We start from the raw sequence: 15595 nt of genomic DNA on the forward strand, positions 1-15595 counted from the left end.
TTAGAGTGGCTTAAAAATGGAGAAGAAACAATGGAAAAGATTCCCTTTGACAAAACATAAACATGGAGATGGAAATAACAAGTTAATAACAGATGTTCTTTCATAATTGGACATATTACGTGTCCATGATTAGAGAATATATCAATCATGTACTTGGACTTCAGACAAGAAATCTTCTATCTGAAAAAAAATGCCTGAAACCATCCTAGGTCTACAAGTGGACCTGATACTTCACTTCTGTGTAAGCAACTCGATCCCTTGAACCCTGGTTTCTTTTAAAGCCCTGTGCACACATATACGTGAGTGATTAAGGCATCACTTTTCCTCCCCCCTCTGATGAAGCATGAAAATATCCAGGCTCCTTTATACAAAGAAGTCTTGTGCCAAGAGAAATAAAGATACATACAAAGAAGGGCAAAAAATTTTGCTCAAATCACTAGCCTTCCTGTGCTGCTCTGTCATCCCTCATTGAATACATGTCATTTCCTTTCTATCAGACATAAGATAATGGGAAGAATATAAAAGGAATATTAACAATATTCTTTTCTTCTCTGTACTGAAGGAGGAACATACATTTGCTCAGAGTAGATAATAGCATACTTAGAGATAATAAGCATATATACACCCAAACAGAGAATGGTAAGTAGTAGTATTTCATCAGCTCCCCAATGGGAAAAACCATGTAGTTACAGGCAATTACAATGGGAAGTGATTCATGTGGGCCAGAGTTAGAGTCATGAAAACATTAGTCTGTGAGATGACTTAAGAAACATGAGAAGAGGGGTGCCTGGCTGGTTTAGTTGGCAAAGCATGCAACTTTTGATTTCAGTGTTATGAGTTCAAGCCTCATGTTGCCCACAGAGATAACTTATAAAAGAAATAAGGAAACAAAAAGAAAAATAAAAGAAATAAGAAAACAAAGAAATAGAAGATGGTTGAGAGGGTAGAAAAATGTGCCTTAACTCAAAGCAACAGTTTATTTTTTATTTTTTTTAAAGCAAAAGTTTAAATATTATGTATAAGCAAGGTATGTTGAGAAAATAGTGATGAGGTCATGATTGTCTTGGCTTGGCAGGGAAGGGAAAGGGGTGAATTTGGAAGAACAGCTGATAGAAAATATAGAATCTAGATATGTTCCTCTTGACATTAAATACTCCTGTTGGAAAGTCAGGAACAAGGTAATAAGCGAGTGAAAATAAATTATGTTTAAGTATAGGTCTTAGCTCCAGAAAAAGTCTCTGAAAAGTTTAGTTTATTATAAAGGCATATTATTTAACCAAAGGCTAGCTCCTCATCTGGACACGCTGAGAAAATCAGAAGTAAGTAATGGAAGCCTTTAAATACCCAGGGTGGCTCAGTTGGAGAAGTGTCTGGCATCAGCCCAGGTCATGATCTTGGGGTCCTGAGATCAAGGTCGATGTGGGGATCCCTGCTCAGCTGGGAGTCTGCATCTCCCCCTCTCCCTCTGCCCTTCCCCCAATTCATGCTTGCTCTATCTTAAAAAAAAAAAAAATCTTAGGGGAAAAAAACTGCAAACCAATACACTAAGGTCACTCAATTCGTCAATAGAAAATTGATTCACACTCAGAGCCTGTTCATTTTTGTTTTAGAAAGAATCTGGGGCACCTGGGTGGCTCAGCTGGTTAAGTGTCTGACTCTTGATCTAAGCTCAGGTCTCGATTTCAGAGTTTTAAGTTCAAGCCCCTTGTTTTTTTTAAAGAGGGAAGGGAAGGGAAGGGAAGGGAAGGGAAGGGAAGGGAAGGGAAGGGAAGGGAAGGGAAGGGAAGGAAGGGAAAGGTAGGACGGAAAAGAAGAATGGACGTGACGTGCCCCTGAAGGTAAGCCTTCCCTGTGTGCCTGGAACGCGGTCCGTTCCTTTCCTTCCTGTGGTCCTTTCCTTTCCCATGCCTTTCCTTTCCGTCCCTTGCCTTTCCTTTCCTTTCATGTCGCTAATAATGGGGGAAGGACTTTGCCCTTTCCCCTTTCCGTCCTTTCCTTGCGTCCTTTACCGTTCTTTCCTTTCCTTTCCTTTCCTTTCCCTTGGGCACTTTCAGGAGAGTTCAAGAAAGAAAGAAAATCTAATTACCCTCTCTACTACAGATTAGAAGCAAGAAATTTAAAAGGGTTACTTCTAGACTCAGGCTGACAGCTATAATATTCGATAGTTGGCAGTCTGACAATGAAGAAGGCTGAAAAGTATTAAAGGCAGTCATAATGAGAGATACGGGTAATTATTTACTTGAAACTAAGATCAATCTCAGTAAAAAAAAAAAAAAGGTATTAAATGATTTTAATGCATTATTTTCATTCTCTAAAAGTTTGTTCCTGTCACAGAAGTTCGCATTGAGCAATTCAAGCCAAGAAATAACGGCTAAAAATGTACCAAAAAAGCCAACCTTTCTCTGATTTTCTGACCAATTTTAGATGCTACATCCTTTCACTTACTTCCTTTATAACATGTGGTTGTACTTACGCTAGACATCTACAATATTTGCTTGAAGAGAGCTGAATGAAGGCTATTGTGCAACTACAATGTGTTCTTTATAATGCTGTAATCACATTTTTGCAAGGAAATAACGAATTTTTAAATAACTATGTTTAAAGGCATACACAGTCTAAGAAAACACCTTTTTACTAGGCAGGGTTCTTGCCAAGATAGTTCTCTTCTCATTGATTTCTTATCATACAAACTGGTATAAGTGAACGTATAAAAATGGAAATTGCTTCAAGGCTGAATACAATCCTGATATAGCAGTCATATTTTGTTGCATTTCTATATTAACCAGTAGCCCACAAGAGACTAAAAGCATGCTAAAGTCTAGCCTAGGGTCTGTCTGTGTACGTTGGGCTGCCACACTCATGTCCAAACGTGTCTGGAGAAACAGATGAAGATGGTATCATCACGTGCAGATCTGGAGTTCCTTTCTGGACCACATGCTCTAATGCCCAAAAACAAGGGGGAAGAATCATCATAACTAACGTATTTTGAGGACTTACTATGCCCAGGCACTGTTCTAATCTTATTCTTAATTTAATCCACCTATTATTTTTTTCTTAAAAAGTGGGATCCCTGGGTGGCACAGCGGTTTAGCGCCTGCCTTTGGCCCAGGGCGCGATCCTGGAGACCCGGGATCGAATCCCACATCGGGCTCCCTGCATGGAGCCTGCTTCTCCCTCTGCCTATGTCTCTGCCTCTCTCTCTCTCTCTCTCTCTCTCTCTCTCTCTGTGTGTGTGTGACTATCATAAATAAATTTTTTAAAAAAATTATTAAAAAAAGTGCTATATCAGGCAGGATTATTATATCCATTTTAAATTTGAGAGGCTGAGAGATTAAATAACTTGACTATTATCGTAAGGCTGGAAAACAGCCTAAATTCAAATGCACATCCATCACATGGACACTCTTCGGTACCTCAATTGAAATTTGCCCTTCTACTGATTAATTACTATACGTTTCAACCAAATACTAAGATTTGTTTTACAATTACAGAGTTGACAAGATGATATACCACAAGCCCTTCCCTAATTATCGCTCTCTGCCACTCGAGTTTTACAAATAAGATAAAGGACAATGAAGCAGAATTCTAAAACACGACATCAGCAACCTGAAGCACACTTTCTGCTCTTCAGGAAAATGTCAACAACTGAATTAGTGGGCCCCACCTTGATAGTAACAGAAGTCCTCACTGTAACTGTTTACATCCTTGAGAACACAAATAGAGCAACATCACTGCTCTTGAGATGTGGTTTACGGTCATCCCCATTGTGTTATCCAAGATTCTTTTGGTTGCAAGAAGCAGAAACCAAGTCAATTAACTTAAGCAATCAAGTTTGTAGATTTTCCATCTCCCAGCGTGGCTTGCCCCATGTTGCTATCATTCTCAGTGGTCAAGTGGTGGCAAAATGGCCATCGGAAGGTGTAGGCTTAGCAACCCCAGAGAACAAAAGAAAGTTTCTCTTTCTCACTGGTTCCAGTAGAAAATCCTAAACTGATGTTTATGGCTGTGACTGGCCTGCCTGGATCACAGTCTCTATGAACTGCCTCTATGGCCAGGGCTTTCATGTATCGAACAGTGACTCCAGAGGAAGAAGGTTCAACTCCAGCTGAACCTCAACCGAGGGATCCCTGGGTGGCGCAGCGGTTTAGCGCCTGCCTTTGGCCCAGGGCGCGATCCTGGAGACCCAGGATCGAATCCCACGTCAGGCTCCCTGCATGGAGCCTGCTTCTCCTCTGCCTATGTCTCTGTCTCTCTCTCTGTGTGTGACTATCATAAATAAATTAAAAAATTAAAAAAAAAATGAACCTCAACCGAAAGAGGGTGCTTCCCTAAAGAAGGATATTTCTACCTCAACATAGGAAACTGGGATGCTGAGTATGGATAAAGCACAGATGTCCATCATATCTACCCTGGCATGCCAGAAGAATAAGTGGCTATCTTGTCATACCACTTTAAGTAAGGAGATTTTGAGTTCTCCATCAAAATGACCTCCCTCTAATGAATTAACCTGTAGTGAGTCAAAGCAAGAGTGAGCTGAAGTGCACTAACAAGGTTTCACCGAATCATATCGATGCGGATGTGTAGATACAGCAACAGCAGCAACAAACTTTGCCAACTATGGCAGTCACAGACAATGGAGCTATCTGGGGAAAGGCAAACTTTAGGAGAGAGGGTAGAGAGGTACTGCTACTAAAGTACCTTGCCACATCACAGTCAAGAGATAGAATTCACAAGAATGCTGTTTACTGTGGAAGTAACTACAAGTAATACACACATCAGACTCTCTAGTTTTGCAAACAGGCAGAGAACAATGTCAGCATTAATATCTTTAAATGCCAAGAACGCTATTTGGAAGTAAAATACGAAAGAGCTTCAATATGCTCCTACACACAAAAGTTATTCTAACTTAATCCAATTTGTTATGCTGCATAGGTTTCTATTCACTGCAGTCACCCAATTTAAGTAGGTCTCTTCTTATAAATACATAGTGTTAAGAAGTTTCATTTGTAAAAAAAAAATTAAAAAAAAATAGTAGTAGTAATAGTAGTTTCATTTGTCCAAGGGCACCTGGGTGGCTCAGTCAGTTAAGCGTCTGCCTCAGGTCATGATCCCAGGCTCCTGGGATTGAGCCTTGAATCGGGTTCCCTGCTTCAGCTAGGAGTCTGCTTCTCCCTCCGCCCTACCCCTTCTTGTGCGTGCACATGCTCGCTCGCGCACTCTCTCTCTAACAAATAAATAAAAACTTTAAATAAGTAAACTTTGAGTCCATTTTCCCATTGAAAATGTATTAGAAATGGTGACTGGGTTCCAAGGCTAGTCCATTAGTATCAATCAAGCAATGTGAATGTGCTTGATTAATGTGTCCAACACATTGTACACACTTTAGAATTTACAGATATTATTAGTTATAATATGGTAAACATGAAAATAATCAAAATTATTTTTTTAATATTTTATTTATTTATTCATGGAGACACAGAGAGAGAGAGAGAGGCAGAGACACAGGCAGAGGAGAAGCAGGCTCCATCCAGGGAGCCCGATGTGGGACTTGAACCTGGGACCACGGGGTCACACCCTGGGCCCAAGGCAGACACTCAACCACTAAGCCACCTAGTTGACCTCAAAATGATTTTTTTTTTAATAATAAGAGCTAAGGTAATGAGCATTTACAAAAATGACAGACAGGGACACTCAGTGTGTTACCATGAAAAAACAAACGGTTTGGTTTAATTCCCAATTCCACTTCAAATAAGAAGACATTTAATATATTTGAGCAAATGTTTATTATTACTTAAAATAAAAGAATATGGAGAATTATCTTAATATGTTTCAGAACAGAATACTATTTAAATTATAATTAAATTTGAGGGTTCTATGTAGTTGCAAAACTGAATCAAATATTTTGAGTAGATCCATACGGCTGGGAATATTTAATGAATTGCTTTTTATTTACCAAGAACTTTTCATAATTTCTCCTTCCACATGCTTACATCCAATGCAATTCCATTTATAAATTGAGGACATGGTATGTTGCTATTACCAAAAAAAGAACTGTAATGGGGACATAGCCATAATTGAATTTACATCTTCATTATTTACACTCTTCTCTTTGCAGCCTCAATATTCTAAGCCTCAGAGCTGTTTTGCAGACAAAATAACATCCGGGATTAGTAATCCAGATACTCTTGACAAAAGTGACAAGTTCTTTAGGTAACTTGCATAACTTCTCTATGATATTTACTTCATTTAAGAATTAATTCCACAGGGACGCCTGGTGGCTCAGTGGTTGAGCGTATGCCTTTGGCTCAGGTCAGGATCCCAGGGTCCTGGGATCAAGTCCCACATCGGGCTCCCTGCAGGGAGCCTGCTTCCCCTCTGCCTAGGTCTCTGCCTCTCTCCCTGCGTCTCTTGTGAATAAATAAAACCTTAAAAAAAAAATAATCCCACAGATCTATAATAGAATACTCTGATGCTAACTTCAATGTTTTTTAAATTACTTAAATGCTAAAAATACCTAACTGCCATCATTTATCTAACCGTTTTTGCCTTAGTGACAATTCAGGAGAGACTTTTTAAAATCAAATGCCTTTAATAAACGTAGATAATCATGGGTGTCTAAAAAATTCAATGAGTTAGTGTCAGTAAGACTGCCTCATTAGGATTTAGACTGTTACTTTCCGAGTATCTGGCATACTGCCATATACAAAAGAGATGAAATAGAGACATCAGATTGACTGAAAGTGATGTGATTTGCTTCACTTTTTCATTCATTCAACAACTAGTTATTGGGCATGTATGACGTGTCAGGCTTATTTCTAGGTTCAAAGAGGAAAAAGGAGTAAACAAAGTCCTAATCCTCCATGGAACTTAATTCTGCTTGAGAAAAACAAACAATAAATTATTAGATAGTAATATTCTTCCAATGAAGAAAAATAAACCAGGGCAAGGATAAGGTCAGGGGGAGGACAGTGGTCAGGGAAGTCCTGTTTGAAGAAGTGACACTTGGGACTTAAATAAAAAAACATGCAAAAGTGAGAGATAATCAGAAAGTGCAGAGGCCCTGAGGTGAACAATCTCAGTGTGTTAAAGAGCAGCAAGACTAGTGGCTAGAACAAAGCAAGCTGGCAAGGAGAATGACAAAGGATGAGGTCACAGAAGCAGGGAGGGCCAGACCCTATAGAGCACACAGGTCATGGTAAGGAGTTTGGGTTTATTTTTATTGCATTGGAAAGCCATAGGATGGTTGGAAGTAAGAGAATGATACGAGCTGAGTGAAGTAAGTCAGTCGGAGAAGGAAGGACAAACATTATATGTTCTCATTCATTTGGGGAATATAAATAATAGTGAAAGGGAATATAAGGGAAGGGAGAAGAAATGTGTGGGAAATATCAGAAAGGGAGACAGAACGTAAAGACTGCTAACTCTGGGAAACGAACTAGGGGTGGTAGAAGGGGAGGAGGGCGGGGGGTGGGAGTGAATGGGTGACGGGCACTGGGTGTTATTCTGTATGTTAGTAAATTGAACACCAATAAAAAATAAATTAAAAAAAAAAAAAGAGAATGATACGATAGGAAGTTTGGAAAAGAGGCTCTAAGGAGGCAAGGAGACCATTTCAGTCTGGGCAAGGTCTGATACTATTGCACTATTATACTATTGACTCTCCACTGCCTAACTTCTAAGTGGCAAGCAGCATGTTGGGAACAGAAAAATCAGCTATTTAGCTGGAGTGGGACAGATGTAGCTAGAATAAAATACCTGAAACTGCTTACCTGAAGGCTTACCTCAAGTACCAATTTACAGAGGTTGTAGATGGTAAATTAGAGAAGAATGTAAAAGGTCAGAATATTTTGAAATCCACACACCAACCTGTCTCCCTCCCCCTATGGACAGCCTGGCTCCTGGTGCTAATATAAATAGAAAAGCATGATGGGTACTACAGGCAGTAAACACCTTCTAAAGTAAAATGCTGCCATCTTGAGGTTTCCAGAGAACAAAAATAATGTGAAAAACAAAACCAAAAAATCTCTGTTCTGTTTGTCGTTTCTATATGCAAGAGATCTGACTTGGAAAAAAAATATATAAAGTCCATAAACTTAAAAGAATCAAGAAGTAATCTAACCAGTCACATTCTCTTGCTTTGCTAGATACAACCTGTGCTCTATTAAGTAAAACATGCTTAGTGTTGATTTTGAAAAAAACTTTTAGTGGGCCTTTAAATTCATTATAGGTCTCAGAGAGGGTATGCTTCTTTTGGATTTTTGTTCCTCCTCCATAGCAACTAACACTAGGTCTAGTACCATTTCAAATGATAAATCTTCTACATCCCTTTCATTATTCTGGACTTTTTCAGGTTTTTTTAAATTCAAGTTTGGTAATTTATATTTTTCTAAGGAAACAGCAATTCTCAGATTTTTAAATTGTCAGACTTATACATATACTTTATCTTCCATAAAAGTTTTAGTCTCTCATCCACCCATTGTTATATTTTTATTCATTAGTTTTTTTTGGGGGGGGGGTTGTTTTTTTACTTACTTTTTTTTAAGTTTATTTATTTATTCATGAGAGACACGAGAAAGAGAGACACACACACACAGAGAGAGAGAGAGAGAGAGAGAGGCAGAGACACAAACAGAGGGAGAAGCAGGCTCCATGCAGGGAGCCTGACGTGGGACTCAGGGATTCCAGGATCACACCCCGGGCTGCAGGAGGCGCTAAACCACTGCACCACCGAGGCTGCCCCTACTTTCTCTTTTTATCGTAGGATTTTGAGAAGAATGATAAACCTGGATTCTGTCCCAGGAAGACAACAATCACAATAATGTATAGGATAGACTGAAAGGGAGAAGACATGGGAATATCATTTAGGAGACAACTATGTCATCTCAAATTAGTGATGATCAGAGTCTGAACCAGGGAAAAAGAGACTTAACGGACTCTGCAAAATAAGTCAGTAGGAACTGGTGACCACTGGTGAACACATATCACGTGTTCATAAGAGAAAGGAAAAGGTAAAGATGATGCTGCAGTTTCTAGCCTAGATTGATGGGAATGTCCTTAACCAAATTGGGAAGAATAATGATTTCCTCTGGGGACATTTGAGTTTCAGGAGATGGAAGGATAGCCTTGTGAAAATATCCAAGCAGCTGGGAACTATACATACAAATCAAAGCTAGGGATTATAGTTGAAGCTGTGAGAATACATGAGATCAGCTGGAAAAAATATACAGAGCATAAAAAGTGAGTGTATTAAGATGTCAGGAATTGAGAGTTTTTTCTAAAGACTTTAAGAGTTTAGGGCACTTGAGTAAAATCACAGAGCAGAGAGAAGGCAAAAAAGGAAAGAATTTAAAGGAAGAGGTAACAGTACAAAAGATAAAACAAATTAAAATGATGAAGATTTGATATGGAACAAAGTGCCATGAATTAACTAACATAAAAATTGGAAAGCTATTTCCAACATACCTGTCATACGATTAATTCCCCTAATGCATGAGCACTTAACAATCAATAAGAAAGCCATAAAAGAAAGTGATATAAGCTAAAGTTTATCAAAAATTAAATCATTTGCGGTGTAAAAGTCTCTATTAAAAAGATGAAAAGACAAGCTGCAGACTGGAGAAAAGCAGTTGCAAACCACCTTCCTGACAGAGAATTTCACCTGGAATATATAGGGAGGTCTCAAATCTCAATAGCAAAAAAGAACAAACAACTCAGTAAGAAAATGGGTGAAAGACATGGGTAAAGAGACATTGTACCGAGGAAGAGTTATGAATAGTAACTAAGCCCACAAAAAGATGTCCAACATTATCAACTCTTAGGGAAATGCAAATTGAAACCACAATGAGGTATCATTACACCCCAGCAGAATATCTAAAATAAAAAAGTGATAATACCAAATGCTGGCAAATATGCAGAGAAACCGCATCATTCATATATTACTGTGGGGATGTAAAATGGTACAGCCACTCTGGAAAATAATTTGGCAGTTTCTTATAAACCTAAAATCCGTTTGCCATACTGCCACCCTGTAGTCATACTTTTAGACAATTATCCTAGAGAGATGAAAACTTACACTCACACAAAAACCTGTGCATGAATATTCATATCAGCTTTACTCACAACTGTCAAAACAGGAAACAACCCAAATGTCCTTCAAGGGGCAAATGGTCAAACAAACTCTGGTATCCATAGAGTGGGATACTACTCAGCAGTAGGAAGGAATAAATTATTGATACAAACAATTTGGATGGCTCTCAGGGACATTATGCTCAGTAGAAAATTCCAATCTCAGGGCACCTGGGTGGCTGGGTGGTGCATCTGCCTTCGGTTCAGGGCGTGACCCCAGGGTCCTGGGATCCAGTCCTGCATTAGGCTCCCTGCAGGAAGCCTGCTTCTCCCTCCGCCTGGGTCTCTGCCTCTCTCTGTCTCTCATGAATACAAAAAATCTTAAAAAGAAATTCCAATCTGGGGGTCCCTGGGTGGCTCAGCAGTTTGGCACCTGCCTTTGGCCCAGGGCGCGATCCTGGAGTCCTGGGATCGAGTCCCACATCGGGCTCCTGACATGGAGCCTGCTTCTCCCTCCTCCTGTGTCTCTGCCTCTCTCTATGTCTATCATAAATAAATAAATCTTTAAAAAAATATTAAAAAAAAGAAATTCCAATCTGAAATGACTACATACTTACATATTTGTATTTGTATACCATTCTTAAAATGATAAAACTAAAGAGATGAAGAACAGATCAGTGGTTGCTAGGACACGAGGATGGATATAAGTGCAAATACAAATGTGTAATACAAAGAAGTTCCTTTTTGGGGGATAAGAGTTCTGTATCTTGGGGATCCCTGGGTGGCACAGCATTTTGGCGCCTGCCTTTGGCCCAGGGCGCGATCCTGCAGACCCGGGATCGAATCCCACATCGGGCTCCCGGTGCATGGAGCCTGCTTCTCCCTCTGCCTGTGTCTCTGCCTCTCTCTCTCTCTCTCTGTGACTATCATAAATAAATTAAAAAAAAAAAAAAAGAAAAGAAAGAGTTCTGTATCTTGATTATGGTGGTGGTTATACAATTCTATAAATGAGATAAAACTGCATAAAACTTGACATACACAGAGGGAAAAAAACTGTAATCAACAATTTTGTGCCAATATCAATTTCCTGGGTTTTTTTTTTCCTTTTTTTTTTAATTTTATTTATTTATGATAGTCACAGAGAGAGAGGCAGAGACATAGGCAGAGGGAGAAGCAGGCTCCATGCACCGAGAGCCCGATGTGGGACTCGATCCCGGGTCTCCAGGATCGCGTCCTGGGCCAAAGGCAGGCGCTAAACCGCTGCACCACCCAGGGATCCCAATTTCCTGGTTTTGATATTGTACTATAACCATATAAAATGCCATCACTGGGAGAAACTGGATAAGGGGTTCACAAAGCTCTGTGTGTTACTTTATCAATTTCTGGTGCTATTTTATCAATTTCTATAATTGTTTTAAAACAAGGGTTTTTTTAAGTTATAAGGAAATAGGTTATTGCCTAGAATGAAGGACTGATAAATAAGGAAAAACTGCATCAACTTTATTTTTATTTAGGTGGTATATGCGACTGTTTTTGCAACATTTGATTTCATTACTTAATAGGTGAAAATAAAGGAAAACAGGAAAAAAGTCACTATGAAAACGACACATCAATAGGAAAATAAGCAAAGAACTATAACTGGCCTTTCAGGAAGAGACATACAAAATAGTCCATAAACATGTGAAAATGATCAAGCTCACTTCTTATTAAAGAAATACTAGTTGAAATCAGATATCATTTTTGCCTATCAAGTTAGAAATTTAAAAGGTTTCAGAATGTGTGTGACTATGGGGAAATAGGGACTCACGTCCTTGTACATTTTTGGAAAGCAATCTAGAAATATTTATTAAATTTGTAAGTGGTCATTTTATGTAATGCCAACTATCCTCCTCAGGAATTTATCTAATGGGCACTAGGTGGCTCAGGTGAACTTTCTGCCTTCTGCTCAGGTCATGACCTCCAGGTCCTGGGATCAAGCCCCACATCAGGCTCCCGGCTCAGTGAGGAGTCTGCTTCTCCCTCTGCCTCTCTCCTCTCCTCCCCACCTTTGCTCTCTGCTCTTTCATGCTCTCTCTCAAATAAATAAAATCTTTTTAAAAAAAATTTCTTAAAGGATTTATCCAACAGAAACACCTAGTATTCAAAGATCCATGTACACAGATGATCACTGCAACACTGTTTATCACAGATAATTACAAACACTGTAAATTTCCAACAATAAGGGATTATTTAAAAGTTAAAATATGGCCATACAATAATATATACTGGGGCATTCAATTAATGCTATTAACCTACTAATTACCTATTATTTGTTCTAATTGCTTTATAGATATTAACTCAGATAACCATCATAACATCCCTATGAGGTAGATACCATCATTATCTCCATTTTCCAGGTGAAAAAAAAAAATGAGCCACAGACAGCTAAAATAACTCACTCAGGATACTCAGCTACATGCAGGTGGTCCTTACTTTGCACAGGAATGCAGGACCATAGAGTGACCAAGCATACTGAATATGGTAAAGTGAGCTTGATAATCAATGAGAAAATAATGATTTGGGCAGCCCCGGTGGCGCAGCGGTTTAGCGCCGCCTGCAGCCCAGGGCATGATCCTGGAGTCGTGGGATCAAGTCCCACGTCAGGCTCTCTGCATGGAGCCTGCTTCTCCCTCTGCCTGTGCCTCTGCCTCTCTCTCTCTCTCTGCATCTCTATGAATAAATAAAGTCTTAAAAAAAAAATATATATATATATTAAATGTTTAAAAAAAGAGAGAGAAAATAATGATTTAAAGTTTTCTATCAAAAGATTACAAATACTGGGCAGCCCGGGTGGCTCAGCGGTTTAGCGCAGCCTTCAGCCCAGGGCGTGATCCTGGGGTTCCGAGATCGAGTCCCACATGGGACTCCCTGCATGGAGCCTGCTTCTCCCTCTGCCTGTGTCTCTGCCTCCCTCTCTCTCTCTCTCATGAATAAATAAATAAAATCTTTTTAGAAATAAAGATTACAGATACTCATCCGATTACCATTACAAATGCACAGAGAAATGAAAATTATAATGCAAATGGTACTTAGCACACTCCAATTTAAATATTAGAAACATTGAGAATGAAAAGTGTTTGCTTTCTTCGTATAAAAATAGTCAAGAGTAGTTCTGGGGCACCTGGGTGGCTCAGCTAGTTAGGCATCTGCCTTCGGCTCAGGGCTCCTGCTGCTGCTCCCCCTGCTTGTGTTCCCTAGCTCTCCCTCTTAAAGAAACAAATACAATCTTTAAAAAAAAAAAAAAAAAAAGGTAGTTTGAACATTCATTCAAATTATCATCTCACATTACTTATGTTGAGAAGCATTTTTCTGCACCTTGGCAAACTGTAACATTATTTTTCTAAAATTTTAATTTTTTTTTAGAGAGAGGGAATAGGGGGTGGGGGGTCAGGAGGAGAGGGAGACAGAGAATCGTAAGCAGGCTCCACACCCAGCATAGAACCCAACCTGGGCTCCATCTCACAACTCTGGTACCACATGAGCCAAAATCACCAGGCGGATGCTTAACTGACTGAGCCACCACACGCCCCAAACTGTCATGTCATTTTTTAGGTGTGGATCACTTTCCAGTATTTTATCCTTCATGCTTCGAGGGTTATGAAATATCTGCCCTGGTGTCTGGAGTGTTTGCAGGGGTCACTTCCTCCGGGTATCTTCCTTCTTCCCATGGCCAGCACTTTCCCCACTTAGGCGTGCGCAGCCTCACTCAATCCCTTGGCTGCACCTGTAGCATCTCTCACTGGCAGCAATGTCAGCGTTCCCCTGGCCGCTCATTTCTTCTAGAAATTCTGCTTGAATTTCACTTTCAGCACCGCCACGTTGTTTCTTTGCTGCTCTTTCAGCTTCGCTGGCCGACTCTCTCTTCCATCATCCGGTTTTCCAAGGCGTCGCAGGGGTTTAATCCCGTGGGAGACACGGAAGCCACATAATTACGTGCTTTACTGCCTGCGGGTGCATGGAGTTAACAGATGTACTACATACACCGACCAATCGCCAGCAGATTTTGAAAGAAGCGATGGGATGGGTCACTGGCCGTGCTGTGTATCCATTACTTACACAAAGACCTGTGGTCTGAAGGGCCAGCAGCAACTCGTGTCCTCTGCGCAGTTACTCACACGGTAACTGAAACCCAGACTGTGTCCTGCAGGGCCTGGTATTTAAATTTAACTAAACCACAGCAACTGAAATTCATGCATTAACAAAACTATGCAAAGAAAGGACAGACTGGGGCAGCCCGGGTGGCTCAGCGGTTTAGCGCCCCTTCAGCCCAGGGCACGATCCTGGAGACCCCAGATCGAGTCCCATGTCGGGCTCCCTCCATGGAGCCTGCTTCTCCCTCTGCCTGTGTCTCTGCCTCTCTCTCTCACTCATGAATAAATAAATAAATAAAATCTTAAAAAAAAAAAAAAAAAAAAAGGAAAGAAAAAAGAAAGGACGGACTGTAGTGGCTCAGCCAGGCAGGCTGACGCTACACTTTCTCCGGCAGCCCGGGTGGCTCAGCGGTGAGCGCCTGCCTCCGGCTCAGGGCGTGACCCCGGGTCCTGGGTTCGAGTCCCGACGGGCTCCTGCGTGGAGCCTGCTTCTCCCTCTGCCTGTGTCGCTACCTCTCTGTCTCCTATGAATAAATAAATAAAATAACAAAATGAAATAATTTTAAAATTCCTTTAGCTTGTGGATTCCAGCATTTCCCATTCCTGGGTGTTTTTCCTCCTTTTTCGTTAAAGGCCACAATCGCCAGCGAACACTTCTTGGCCCCGACGTGCCCCCCAGCCCTGCGCACCTCCCAACCGCGGGCCCAGGACCGTACCTGCGCTCAAACTGTTCTCCGCGAGGTCAGCTCGGGGGTCAGCCCCTGGGGACCTGGGCGGGCCGCCTTCGGGACACGGAGCCCCGCGGCCACGCTGCTGACACCGCCGCCCTGACCGGCGGCCGCCCCTCACCCCGGAACAAGCCGAGCGCCACGTGCGGACCGGAAGCCGGAAGCGGGGACGAGCCGAGCCCCACGTGCGGACCGGAAGCCGGGGCTGGGGCGGGGCCGAGGGGCGGCGGGGGCGTGGCTGCAGGGCGCGGCCGGGCAGGCGGCAGGGACGCGGCGGAGGGGCGCGGCGCGGCGGGTGCAGGAGGGCGGGTCCGCGCCCCGCCGTCCGGCTCCGCGGCTCCGCGGCTCTGCAGCGCGGGTTGGCGTTCATAAAGAAATCGAGTCCGGGGCCGCCTGGGCGGCCCAGGGCGTGCCCCCGGGGTCCCGGGATGGAGTCCCGCGTCGGGCTCCCCGCAGGGAGCTGCTCCTCCCTCTGCCTGGGCCTCCGCCTCTTTCCGTGTCTCCCATTAACTAATTAAAAGAAAGAAGGCAGGCTTTTCGTTCTGAAATGATGCGTTTACCCCCGACCCGGGCACGGCCGTCGTGTCTGCGCACGTGGGGGCGGCGAGCGAGCTGTGCTGAGCCTCCTGTGCTGGCGGGACCCGAGGGCCGGACGGGAGGCCCCGCCCGTGT

The 15595-nt window shown here is 41.9% G+C and overlaps 1 long non-coding RNA gene across 1 annotated transcript in view; it reads right to left on the minus strand.

Moving 5' to 3' along the window:
• Positions 1-15058, minus strand: part of LOC111095048 — a 71778-nt gene extending 56720 nt beyond the window's left edge. The window contains exon 1 of the long non-coding RNA XR_005356546.1: positions 14912-15058. This is a non-coding gene — a long non-coding RNA (uncharacterized LOC111095048). The remainder of the gene's footprint in view (positions 1-14911) is intronic.
• Positions 15059-15595: the final 537 nt, after the last annotated feature.

This window comes from Canis lupus, chromosome 3 (assembly GCF_011100685.1).
Source record: "Canis lupus familiaris isolate Mischka breed German Shepherd chromosome 3, alternate assembly UU_Cfam_GSD_1.0, whole genome shotgun sequence".
NCBI classification, from domain to species: domain Eukaryota; kingdom Metazoa; phylum Chordata; class Mammalia; order Carnivora; family Canidae; genus Canis; species Canis lupus.